The sequence below is a fragment of the Protopterus annectens genome, chromosome 7.part0, assembly GCF_019279795.1.
Source record: "Protopterus annectens isolate FY-2018-M chromosome 7.part0, PAN1.0, whole genome shotgun sequence".
NCBI lineage: Eukaryota > Metazoa > Chordata > Ceratodontiformes > Protopteridae > Protopterus > Protopterus annectens.
Window position 1 is genome coordinate 1,308,742,814 of NC_056739.1, and position 13,410 is coordinate 1,308,756,223.

A 13,410-nucleotide genomic window follows, 5' to 3' on the forward strand; every position below is an offset into this window, starting at 1 on the left:
TGGTGTATCTAATATTGTGATTTTATTATAGTCTGTGCTTGCATATTGAATATAAACAGATACAATCCCTATGACTCTTTGGCATTTTCATGTCTTGTCAAGTTATCCTTTAACATTTTAAGTTCCTATCTTATAACCAAGTTGTGCAGTTGTCCATTTTGTTGCATCTCTGTATAAGCTTTGGAGTTTAATCTTTTTGGCAATGTCATTTTGTTTACTTTAAGCCATAATGAAGCTAAAAAGTACTTCTGATAGCCTTAGAAATATTTTCCAATGAATAGTGACTCCCAGATACATAAATATCTCCTTTTGAAACTGTATTGAAAAGGATCATGTAGTTCCTCTTTACAAATTTCTCTTTCCATAACTACTGAAAATGTTTTTTCTTAATCGTATACTATGCAGATGGTAAATGTACTGGTATTTAATTATATTTGTTGTTGTGTCTTTCGGCTTTTCCCGGTTAGGGGTCGCCATAGCGGAACTCCGGTCCGCTAATGATCGGCACTAGATTTGTACGTGCCGAGTTGCCAGCCCTGACATACAACCTTCAACGAAGGTACGCCCATTCACGCATGTCTCCACACAGAAGACGCTCTAGCTGAGAATCGAACAGGACAACGTCTTACTGTGAGGCGACAACACTACTTTTTTTTGTATACACACACGAGAAATAGCTTCCTATTGAACATGGAGTTTCTATAATGTCAGGTATTTATTAAACATACAGGTTAATAGATTTTTTTTTTAATTTGTTTTCAGTTGTCTATCTCAGAATTCTTTGCTGCTGTTATTTAAAACTCTTCAACCACTAACTCCGCAGTCAGAGTTTTTGCTCTCTGTATATGGTGATGTTGAGTACCCATATCTTTATTTGCATTAGCTAACAGTAGTTGCTGTGAATAATGTGCAGGGGTGATTGAGTTTAACTCTACACTTCCCTCACCAAATGAACAAGACTCAATCAGATATAGCTCTTGTAGCCTGCACTGACCATTTACACTAGTTATGTATGACTAGGGATGATTGGCCTTAAGAACTTATGGCATATGCGCACTACTGACTGGGGTTGTGGCCATCATCTGCTGTGCTCAGATAAGCTTGCTTTATGCTGTTCAGCTATAAAATTATATTATAATCAATACTAACACAATGAGTACTACAGAAAGTAATAAATACATAACATGACAGCATCCAAAGTAAAAACATTTACCTTTTACTTTGTTGCTATGAATTTATAATCGCTGGCTCCCTAGGATTTCACCCATCTCAGTCTGAGCCTAGTGCTTCCTAGTATAACCTTACCAACAGTAAATGACAGATAACTGCACAGATCTCAGTTAATGACACTCTTCCAATGACCACAAATATATTAAATTATAGTAGCATTCAGCCAAACTTGCAGTCTCTTCTCAAGTAGAGTGAATGGCAACAGTCACACTAATGCGCTGAGGTTAAAATTTTAAACTTAAAAAGTAAGACACCAGCCACAAACATTTATAAATTAATAAGTGAAGGCACTTTACCTAAGAGGAAAATTGGGTAAAATATAAAAAGACCAATCAAAGTATAAAAGTCCGAAAATTCATTGCACAGCAAAGTATTGAAAAAATATCTTAAACAGTAAGTGATGGCAGAAACATTCTAACTCCATCTAAGGTGTTACTATCTGTCTCTGTGTCAGTAAAATGTCCAATGGGTGCAGATGGCACATGGGTAGAATATTAGAGCTTTAGTTTACAGTCTTGAGGAAAGAAGGCTGCATTTTCCCCTTCTACAGTCCCAGTACAAAATGTGTTACTGCTTCAGGTAAAAGCTAAGCTCATAAAGCCCAAAGTCAAGAATGAAGAAACTATGGAAATCTTGATTCAGCTGTCTCAACAAACTAGAGGGTTCCCCTGTACAAACAACAGTCCCAAGCCGAAAAGTTTGAGAGAGCAGCAACAGCCTTTTGTTTAGTACTTGTCTGAAATTAGTATGACTTCAAAACCATTCTTTTTTTCTTTTAAATCAAAATGCTAGGATACGTATACAGTTCAAGCAAACAGGTAACTTTTATATTCCTAACAACATGGCAGCTTAATATGAACAAAAGCAACATTTCACCCCATACCCAACTAAATACATCTCCTAGTGGCTGCCACTTCTCTGGAACAAACTTCCAATTCACTTGAAACAGAGTACCTCCTGGACCCTCTTCAAACACAACCTAGATCAATGGATGGGTGACTGCAGATTTACTTCTGGGGTGGCTCTCATTTCCCTAACTACCATAGACCCTTACTTCTGTGAACCACACTCACTTAACCACTGACAATTGGACAACTTCGGATAAATATGGCTAGGCTTGTAAGGGCTCTAGGGCCATTAACCTAGTAACCTTCTATGAACCTGTGAACCTATAAGTACTTTCTTAAAAAGGCATTGACTGTTTTAGATATAGACATTTTATATAGGCATTTTTGTAACTGCCATTTAATAGTGAACACTTTAACAGCATATAGTATTCTATTATCCATTTTGGGCTGTTAGTATGTATTTTAGTATATGGCATTTCATAAAAAAAAATTAAATGAGTTTTCCCCTATACCACAGTACTGATTTTGTGGCAAATTTTATTTGCATATCATTATACACTTTGAAAAATAGTAGTTTGTAGTAAAGTCACTCATAAATAGGCTGTATCTTCCTCACTTGATTAGGAAATCTATAAAAGTATATTAAAAAAAATGTGGATTTTATATTAAATTTCTGAACAGACTCTCAGTGCAGGTCTCTGATGTGTCAAAGGGGTTTAATTTTGCGATCTCCATTTTTGTTCTCCTCTTTCCTTTGTGAACGTCTATCCCATCTTTCTTTTTTCTTCCCATCTTTTTCCCAGTGCCTGGAAATATTGACAGTTGGGGAAGTGCAGTTGTCATGTGAATAGGTTGGTGTGTTTTCTGCTATATGGGGTAACCCCTCCACTGTAGGATAACATTCACACTTACTAAAGTGGTACCTGATACACCTTTCCAAAATTGCCTACGTGCTTTCACACAGGAAACAGTGAAGGCTACAAAGAGAGCAGCTTCCATATCCCAGCAAAAGTTCATGGCCTGCACAATACTTGCTGTGCACCTACTTTTTGCAGATTGTGGAACTACAGTAAGCCATACTGCCTCTCTCCCCTGGAGATGGGTAAGCCAGGACCTGTCACTCACTGCCACCATCTCCAGAGCTCTGGACAGCAATTGATCCCACACCATGTGAATCAGTGAGAGCTATAATTCATAATGGTAAAGAAATGGAAATAACCTTAATTCATAGATAGTTCCTAGTTATTACCTCTTACTCCATATTTGAACCATAATACCATTAAGATCCCTTGCTGGTACTTACTGCCTGCCTTTCTCATTGAAGCATTTAGTGAAGAATGTTTTTCTACCAGAAAGAAGTTTTTCGGTCTATTAAGTGTAAATACTACAGCAATATGGCTGAAACGGCTAATGATGGTATGTGCAACATGATTATATTATGTTTGTGTGATTATGTTGATTTCAAGCAGATAATTGCAAAAGGAGATTAACAATAAGCATTTATGAATGTATTTTAAAATGAAAAATGAATGCATTTCTTATGTAAATGTAATGTTTTAAACAAATGTAAAGTGAGTGAGAAGTGAATTGTTACAGTGACAAAGAGGTTGTGTAAACTAAGAGTAGGTTTTACATGAGTTTAGCAAAATTGTATTAAAATTTTGAGAATGATACCACCATTTTTGAACAAAAGACCTCAGAAATTTGCCTTTTGACCACTAGATGCCAGTAGTGACAAACATTTTGTATTCTTTGCTTTTTATAGTTTATGATTTTGTATGCACTTTTTATCTTAATATAGTCTATACTGCTATTTAGTTTGATTAGTGTTTTAGATGACCCTTGATCATGTTGGTAGTTTCTTCCGTCAATTTGTTTTGTGGTAACTATTTAGTGAGTCATAATTTCAGAGAGAATATCTTTACATTTTACCACGGACAGTACAGAGATTAACTCAAGTGAGTAGAAAGTCTGGTTGTACAATGGATATATTTTTTATAATTCAAAAAAATGTCAATGGTCACACAAAAGCTAAACTTAAAAAAGATTTGATTTGGCTAAATTACCTTATTTCATATTTTAGTCAGATATTACCCTCTAACTGGGGATATACAACTTGCAGACTTGAGCCATTATTTATTGCTGACATCTGTCCTTTAATCACACATGTGCCTTGTGTCAGTACTGTAAAACTACTGATGGGATCACTCATCCTTTCTTTACCTTCCTATCTTCACATTCAGTGTCCAACACTTCTGTTAAGCCCCATAATTTCATATAACCTCTTGTTTTTTGAGTTAATCTGGATGAATAGTGCATATATTCTTGTTTACTTGTACTAGCATTGCAGTTGTTCTGAATAATGTTATTTAATTCAAGTAAGACAAAGATAATACTGGTATAAATATTTTAATGTTTTTACTGTAGTTTAGGAAAGGCATTGAGTAAAATAAGTCCATTTCTTTCTCCCAACTCCAAGTACACATGTTGTTTGGTACTCCGGTGTTGAACATATGCATTAAGATTTTGTTGAAATATTTTTAAAGAGCTACTGTGGTTACAAATGAGAGTGGTTATATTTTTATCGTTTGTATAAAGCACAGATGACCCTGCTTCATTCTAAGTTGTTGGCAACATTTCATCAATTTTCCCTACAAAGTAACGTTGGTGAAATACCATACTAAAATAATTTTGTCTTTGGCTATAGGTCCTCTTTTCAGTAATATACTTTGTGTTACCAAAATATGTAATTTTATTGTCATCTTTTTTTTCCCTTTGGCACTTAATTTCTTTTCAGTTCAGTTGAAATAATTTGAATTTCTATTTTGTCTTTGAATTTCTGTAGAAAGTATGTGTTTTTTTTCACTGACTTTGATTTGTATGTCTTGCTTTCTTTTAACAGATTTCTTTGTGAACCTTCCTGTTTCAAATATAGATATAGTTAAATTAGTTTGGGAAGAAAATACATTAGCTGTAGCTGCAGAAACCTCCCTGTCACCTGTATTTCCTGTCAGCCAATGGTTTCAGATTTCCTGTCTTAATTCCTGAAGTGTGTATCCCTCTGTGATTAATGGCGGTCTCTCACACACATAAGTTCAATACTTCCTATACCATTTGTCCAACAAAGATTTACTTCATGGTTTGCTGTCTGTTTTATTTGTTGTCCAGGGTAGAGCACTACTTTCCCTGGACATTTTCCAACTTGGCCCAATTGTGCAAATTCAGTGGACATTATCATTTTCAAGTTTGCAAGCTGTAGTAAAAAAATGCAACACAGTGCATCAAGAAAGGATTCTAATACTAATAGTCTAAGCAGGATGCATTCAGGACTATGTAGATTGTGTTCTATGGGTTGCAGTAAGGATTGTGTAAAATACTTTCCTGTATGTAGCGTAGACTGCACTCTGCAGGATACATTACGGCTTAGATAAGACAGTCAAGTGTATATAAATCAATCCTTAGAGAATAACTCTTCATGAAGAACATTGCTGAGTAATGATTTGGGTATTTAAGGAAGGCTGGTAATGAGGACCATGTTGACAGTTGTGTTCACGTGTATTCGTCCTTTGGTGTATAACTGGGAAGTAGGAGTGAAATGTAGGAGTATGTTTTATTCAACATATCTTACTGTTCCTGTGGATATATGAGAAATGAAAAATATCCATCTCTAAGATAGATATAGATTAATCTAAGATGACAGACAGAAGGCAATGGTGGTATTTAAGTACTGACTACAAGGATTTGTGTTTGTGAGTTTATAGATAAACTAGTGAAGAATAGTTCTGAGTTGTTAAGGGACGGCTATAAATATTTGGGTGACAGTACTGTGTAGGTGATTGGAGTAAATTCTGCCTATTCTGCCTTCTTTTTTGTTAATCTTTTGGCTCTGATATTGCACTCAAGTGGTAGCAGTTCATCAGATATGTTTGGTTTCGGCCAAAATTTAGTGACTGTGAGAATGACAGGTTTATAATGTCTGATTCATTGTTTCTGCTGCCTTTTTGCCAAACTTTACATCATTGATATGACATATTTTTAGGCTGTTACAGATGAGTTTGTTATTGCTATGCTGAAGTCTATGCAGAGAATTATAGTATATGGGTCCAGTGTTAGGTTGGATGTCATTAATTAGCAGGAGGTTACTCAGGGCTGATGCTCCTGAACTAGTTTTTTTTTTCTCAAAAATCTTTTAATTTAAATTTTTGTAATACAAAATATCAGTAGGTCAAGTTAACAACAACAAAAGCAAGTATTTACAACAAGAAAATTAAAACATTATACATATAACTGTACATTTTATACAGTAGAAGTCACATCTGCAAACTAAAATGTTTGTAACTAATAGAAGGGAGATAAGAGAAAGAGCATATCATATTGAAATATGTGGATGAAGTATGTAAGCTCTTTGTTAGATCCAGATATATTGTATAAATACTTATAAGTTGATATAATGAAAGGAATAGTCTGATTCTATTGCAACAAGTTAGTGTCAGAGTCTATCAATATAGTAGGCTGGAATGACGTCCGAGTTTAATTCTCAAGGATAAGTCCAGCAAGTATCCCCAGTATTTATGGTAGTATTGGTTTTGTTTTGTAGCAGCATATGCTAATTTATGGGAGGAAATATACTTTATAGCTAGACTACAAAAATCTTCCCATGAGATTATGGATTTATCAGTCCAGTTTTTGGTGATATAAAATTTAATAAGGGCACAAATAGTGATGAGAATATGTTTTAAGATTTTAGGAAGTTTGGTTGTGGTGATGTGTAAGATAGCGATTTCCCATGAAAATGTGGAATTTTCATACCCCATCTTCCCTAATCTTACTCTTAGGGAACACCATAGGTTGTGGACTCTTACAGTGCCAAAAAACATGTAACGTGTCTGCTATTTGATTTGGGCAATATGGGCAGTTTGCTGAATATTTGGGATTGAACTTAAGAATTGATGGAGTATAGTAAGCGTTGTTGTTAATTATGATTTGGGTGTATAACAAACGCTTTAAGGGAATAAGCTTAATCGTATTTATGGCCGATTTTTTTATTTTCGTCTGAAATTAGTTGACTTTTCCCCTGCCAATAGGTTGAGAATAAGAAGGAATTCTGAAATTTTATGTTCGTTATTAATTTATATGTCCTAGAAATCATTTTATCTTTAGTTGCTAGGTTTTTAAATATTGTAATAGCTGAGTTAATATCCTAATGGTCAATTTTAATAAAAGGTAACTTAGTTTTAATTAGATAAAGGATCAGTCTAAGAATGGTAACATATTTCTTTGGGAGTTCAGGTTTCTGCCTTAGTTGTGTTATATTAGTTTCCTGCCATTTGTATATTTCCCACACTGTGAGATCCTTTATTAGAGGGAAGTTTAAGTTTATTGGTTAGTTGTTAATAGGTTAGGATTTAGATGGAGCAGAAAGCAAGGACATTGGAAAGTTGTGTAGATTTGAATAAATTTTGGATAGTTAAAATCATATGTTTGATCAGTGGGTGTAGGTTCCTAGTGTAAGAGTCTCTTTGATTTAAATTTCAAAAAGGGAGAGGTTTGGGATTTATGTCAAAGGATTTAAGTTGATTATACCAGATTTTAATCCATTGGGGTGTCCAACAACTCAGGTTAGGGTCGTAATTAACTATTTGAATCAGCCTACAAGATGTGATTATATTATAGTAGAGTTTAAAGTCTGGCAACCCCAGGCCACCTTTATCCTTTGTTAAGGAAAGTTTGTCATATTTAATTCTAACAGATTTAGGATGTCACAAGAATTTAGATATGGCTTTTTCTACATTCATAAAGAATTTTTGCAGGATGCTTAAGAAAGTAACATTTAGCTGGAAGAAAATTCTAGGTAGGACATTCATTTTGACCACACTAGCTTTTGATAATAGGGACATATTAATATTTCTCCATCTGTTGATATTTTCAGTGTTTGACCATGTTTGTAATAAGTTGTTGTTAAATATCTCATTAAAGTTAGGAGTATAAGTTATGCCTAGGTATTTTATCTGGTATTTGGGTTTAAACTTGCTAGTAGGAAAGTAGAATTCTTTATGGCCTAGAGGATTTAAAGGGAATATATATTATATCATCAGCAAAGGCAGAATATAAAAGTTTTATATTTAAAGTTTTTGGTGTATGGTGAAAGGTTTTTTGGGATATCTATAAGAGCAGAGGTTCTAAGTAAAGGTTAAAAAGGTAGGGAGAGAGGGGGCATCCTTGCCTTGTGCCGTTAGAGATAGGGTTGGATTTGAGTTTATTAATTTGAATGGTAGTGGAGGCTTTTTGGTAAAGTACTTGAATTATTTTTATGAATTCTTGTGGGATTCCAAAGGAGGGCAAAACATTAAATAAGAAGTTTAGGTTTACTCTGTTGAATGCTTTGCTTGCGTCAGCAGTAAGGACGTATCTAAGATGTCTGTCATTGTCTAGAAGTCTTATAATGGCATCTAACAGAAGAGTGTTATCACGTTTGTCTATTCTGCATGAAACCCTTTTGTTCATGGGAGATAATGGAAGGGAGTATATTTTCCATTCTATTCGCAATAACATGGGCTAGAATCTTAAGCTCAGTATTGATAAGAGCAATTGGCCTATAGCTAGCTGGGTCTAGTGGGTCAGAGTTTGGTTTAAGAATTAAGATGGTTTTTGAGTTGTTCAAATGTCTATCCATTATGCCATATTGGATAATGTAGTTAAATACTTTTAATAAAATTTTAGAAACCGGTTCAGAGAATTTTTTTGTAGAATTCCTCCATGTATCCATCAGGCTCAGGAGATTTACCTGGTCTAAATTTATTGATTGCAGTTTTGATTTCTTCTAAATGCAGCAGTGATTTTAAAAGGTTCTTTTGATAATCAGCACACTGTGGGAATTTTAGCTTATGAATAAAGTCTTCAAATTTGTCTGTAGAGGGAGAGTTTGGTAGATTATATAGGTTTTTGTAAACCACCTCAAATGTGTTTATAATGTCTTGGTCTTTATATTTAACAGTCCTTTGTACTTGATTTCCTTGATCCTGGGAGGTCCATTTTTGATATTAATTAACCTGGCGAGGATTTTTGAGGGAATCTGTGCCCACTCTGAATATTGGTATATTGAGCTCATATCTACAAATAAGATATTTTTTAAGTAGAGATTATGCAATTGCTTTTGCAAATCGGTCATTGTATCTTCTAATTCCTTTGAGTACTTATGGTGGAGTTCTTATTCAATATCTTTAATTTGAGTCTCCAGTTTGAGTTTTAAGAGTATTATGTTTTTTCTTATACCATGAAGATTTTTGAATAATGAGACCTCTTATGAGCGATTTAGCAGCAGCCCATTGCACATCATAGGGAAATTGATTAGAGATAAGTTAATTGTCCCGTTGGGCTAAGGTAGCATTTATTTCCTGTATTACTTCTTTTATTTGAATGATATTAGGATTTAAAGTCCAATTGTTGAAGTAGGAGGATCTTTGATTAGAAGTCGAGCTGTTAATGGAGATATTGATTTTGGAATGATCCGATATGGATCTAGGGGAGACTTTGTAGTTTAATCTATAAGAAGTGAAAGTTTGGGAAATTAGAAAGGCATCAATTCTTGACCAGGTTTTATGTGTGGCTGAAAAAAGGTGAATCTAGGTATTGAGTTATTGTGCTGGAATTTTGTATAGGGGTCCATTAAATCAAAGGTATTTTGTAATTCTTCTAGGGCTATATTAGTATGTTGAGATGGGTCTACTTCACCCTGTAGAAGGCCGACAATATCGAAGCTGATATTGTCGGCACCAAAATGTTGAAAGCGAAAGTCATTGCGAGTGTAAACGGAAATCTCCGTAAGGGGAGATTTCCATTTACTGCAATGTAGTGTGATATCGGAGTTGGTATATTTAAGTAGCGGGGTGTGGGGGTTCAGAGGGGCTTGCCCCCCTGCATAGAGCAATTTGTGTTGTGTTTGGGTGTTTTTTTTTTTTTTTTTTTTTTTTTGTGTGTTTGTTCGACGTTTGGGGGTTTCGACATTTTCATGTCAATTATTACTCTGTCGACAGTTTGAGTTTTCAACAGCATAATATAAACGCTGTTGAGATTGCCTAGTCACTTTATGTGACCTGTCCTTGTCTGGACTAAGCAAAGCATTCCAATCCCCTCCTATGATGTATAAATGATTTGGATATTTAACTAGAATATTGAATATATCATAGATAAAAAGATGTTGGCTTGAACAGGGGCTATAAACATTAACAAAGAGTAGAGGTTTATTTAGGTTATGATAGGTACTGGTAAACAGAGCCCATCTTCCATTAAGATCACTTTTGATGGAGGTGCTCTCTCCTTGATAAGATTTATTAATAATAATGGATACTCCCCTGCATGATGAGTTATATCCTGCTACAATTATTTGTTTCACCCATTTCCTTTTTCTTTCATTATCCCAAAGCTGATTAATCATACGAGTCTCTTGTAGAAAAGTTATATTAGATTTATTTTGAAATGTGAAGTGCATGGTTAGATTTTTTTTTTTTATCTGATAGCCCCTTAATATTCCATGAATCTATTGTAATCGTTATCCCAATCTGAATTTGTTTTTAGGAATGTTGTTGGGTGATAAGATTGAATGTGCATATTTGAAGCTGTTATATTAGAAGATAGTTTAAATGAGGTGACTTCTAAACTTCTAAAACCTATGTAGTTGCCTAACCACCCATCCCTTCTATGAAAGTGTGGAGGTATTTATTGGATAGTGGGAAATGACTAGGGTTTGACCTAATGTAAAAGAAGTGAGTAGCAGAGGGATGATAAAATTACCTAACTTGATCCAAACGTAAACAAACATCTGCTACAAACTGTGCAAAACTACTCCTTTTAGTTATTAACAATTAAAGGAAGCCATTATCTAACCTCATAGTTTAACAGTAGTAATATCCACTTAAATACCTTGCTGGAACAAGAAAACAAAAGCACAGGGATATTTTGTAATACCAGCAATTAAAATGTTTCAGTTCTTGATAAGGATAAAAATATCCTAGTTAAACCAAACAAAGATAAGGGTAATTCTGGCAGAAGGTGTATAATAGTACAATAACAAAGCTTTAACAGTCAATACTAACAGCATTCTCACTTATAAAGATATTGCTTAACTTTAAAACAAACATATCTCTGTATGTATACTAATCTGATAAGGGTAATAAGCCCCAAAAGTAGTTCTTTTAAGACATATTAAGTCTCTTAGGAAAGTAATGGTGTAGAAGGAAGAAGGAAACCTTACATCAGGTTAGGATGTACCCAGTGAAACCATTGGTATATCAAAAGTTAGGGGGTGTGTAACTTACTATTCTATCAAATACAAAGATAAACGAGAGTCATTCTTGTTTATAGTTGTAAAACCAGCAAAGGAATTATATGCAGGACATGCTAATACATTAATAAGGTTAAGTACTCTATAGAACTGGTTGTAGCAGCTGATTTCAACAATTACAAAATGCTACAGATATATCACTGCAAATATATATATATATATATATATATATATATATATATATATAAAAGAAAACTTCCACTTCATTGTTTTCTTGGTTCTATAGTCATACAGATGCCCTGTCTGTTTGCTGCTTCTACCAATAAAATACATCTTTGCAGATTTTTTTGGCAAAAGTATAGTTTTGTCTGTTTCTGTCCGTAGGATTGTCGTGTAAAGCAAATGTATATCTAGCTATTAAGCTTTATTAACTTGCAAGTTGCAACTAATATGAAGACCAGTACTGTATAAACAATTGGTTAGTCATTTACTGTCTATTGCAGAGGTCATTCTAAGACAACTAATTCAAATAAAACACTAAATCTAAAATAAAACCTTTTGCACTACTTGCTGATATGTTCAGTCTTGGCTGTTTTCTTGTGATCTAATGAGCCATTTTGCTATAATTGAACTTGTAACGTTTTTCTAATACCAGGCTAAAGACATTTTTTTTCCTTTTGAACTTGTAACTTTATAGTCAACTGTCAAAATCTAATTTCCAAGCCTAATATTATTTTTGATCTTCTATTTACAAAAGAAAGAAAACTGTCACAATATTACTTTGACAGTAGCAGGAATACCCTTAGTACAGCTAGAATAATGCTGCACCATTAAAATGTGTTAATTATTAAAAGCAATTCCAGTCCAGCAAAGAAAGAAAAAAGGTAACAGTACCCAAGTTTAATACTGATTGCAGCTATGAGTCTTATATTTCCTGGTTTGTATGGGCGAGTGCGAGCATCATCTTCTTCTTTTCTTGTATTTCCTAATGGCTTGAGGTTTAACACAAAAAAGAAGCAATGTAATGTGAAGGATAAGAGAAACAAGGGTTTCCGAGCTTCAGAATATTAAATTAGGCATTCACGACTTGTTTCTATCGTTTAGCTGCTCCCATTGAGACATAGGGGCAGGAAGTGAGTCAGAGATGATGTCGTTTAGGTTAACGGGTAACAGTTCAGCAGTTCCTCATAAGCTTGAAAGGCTTCCTGGGAAATAGAACACCGAGATGCTAACGAATATCAAACCTTGGAAACAGCAGCTTACTTTGCTAAGGCATAGAGATGGAGAAAACCTTTGGTTTGCTTGTTGTTGATTCAGCGATTCACAGGGTAAGTTGTTTCATGCAAGATTCACTTTGAAAACATGCAAAAAAGTGGATTTGGCCTCCTCGGGGGTTTCAACTGATATTTTGGTATCTTTATGGTAGAAGATTAAAGTAACAGGATATTTCATATGGAAACGAACTTTGTTTTCCACTAGGTAAGCACAATACTTGCTTATTTTTTTGGTATTTTTGCTTAATCTCTAAAAGAAGATCTTGTAATATAGTAATTGTATGACCTCTCCAGGTAAAGTTCTTTATGGCACTTAAGGCCACAAGTATGGCTTGAACATGTGCTGAGTTCAACAGTGTGGCATAGATTTGCCTTGGGGTTTCATGTATTTGAGAACGGCTGATAGATCTGTGGGCTCTTTCTGTTATTATGTCATTAAGAAGATCTTTTTTTTCTAGTAGTGTGTTTAAAACTTCTTTGATTATTGCATTAAGTTGGGCATTTTCAAAGGACTCAGGAATACCTCTCAGTATGATGTTATTACATCGGCTTCTGGCTTCAAGATCTAGCATTTTTTGATGCAAGTCTTTGATGGTGTTATCACTAGCCTACAGGTTTTGTTTAAGTTCATTTATTTTAATTTCATTGTCCATTGATTTTGCTTCATTCTGTTCAAGTCTGAGCATAATTTGGTCTAGGTTAGAACCAGACGAGGCTAGCTTATGTGAAAAACCTTGGATTTCAGTTTGGAGAGGTTGCAATGCCATTTTAAGGTCTT

General features: G+C 34.4%; 1 protein-coding gene across 2 annotated transcripts in view; it reads left to right on the forward strand.

Moving 5' to 3' along the window:
• Positions 1 to 13,410, forward strand: part of HEMK1 (HemK methyltransferase family member 1) — a 1,059,949-nt gene that overhangs the window by 96,896 nt on the left and 949,643 nt on the right. The gene's annotated exons all lie outside the window — the stretch shown is intronic.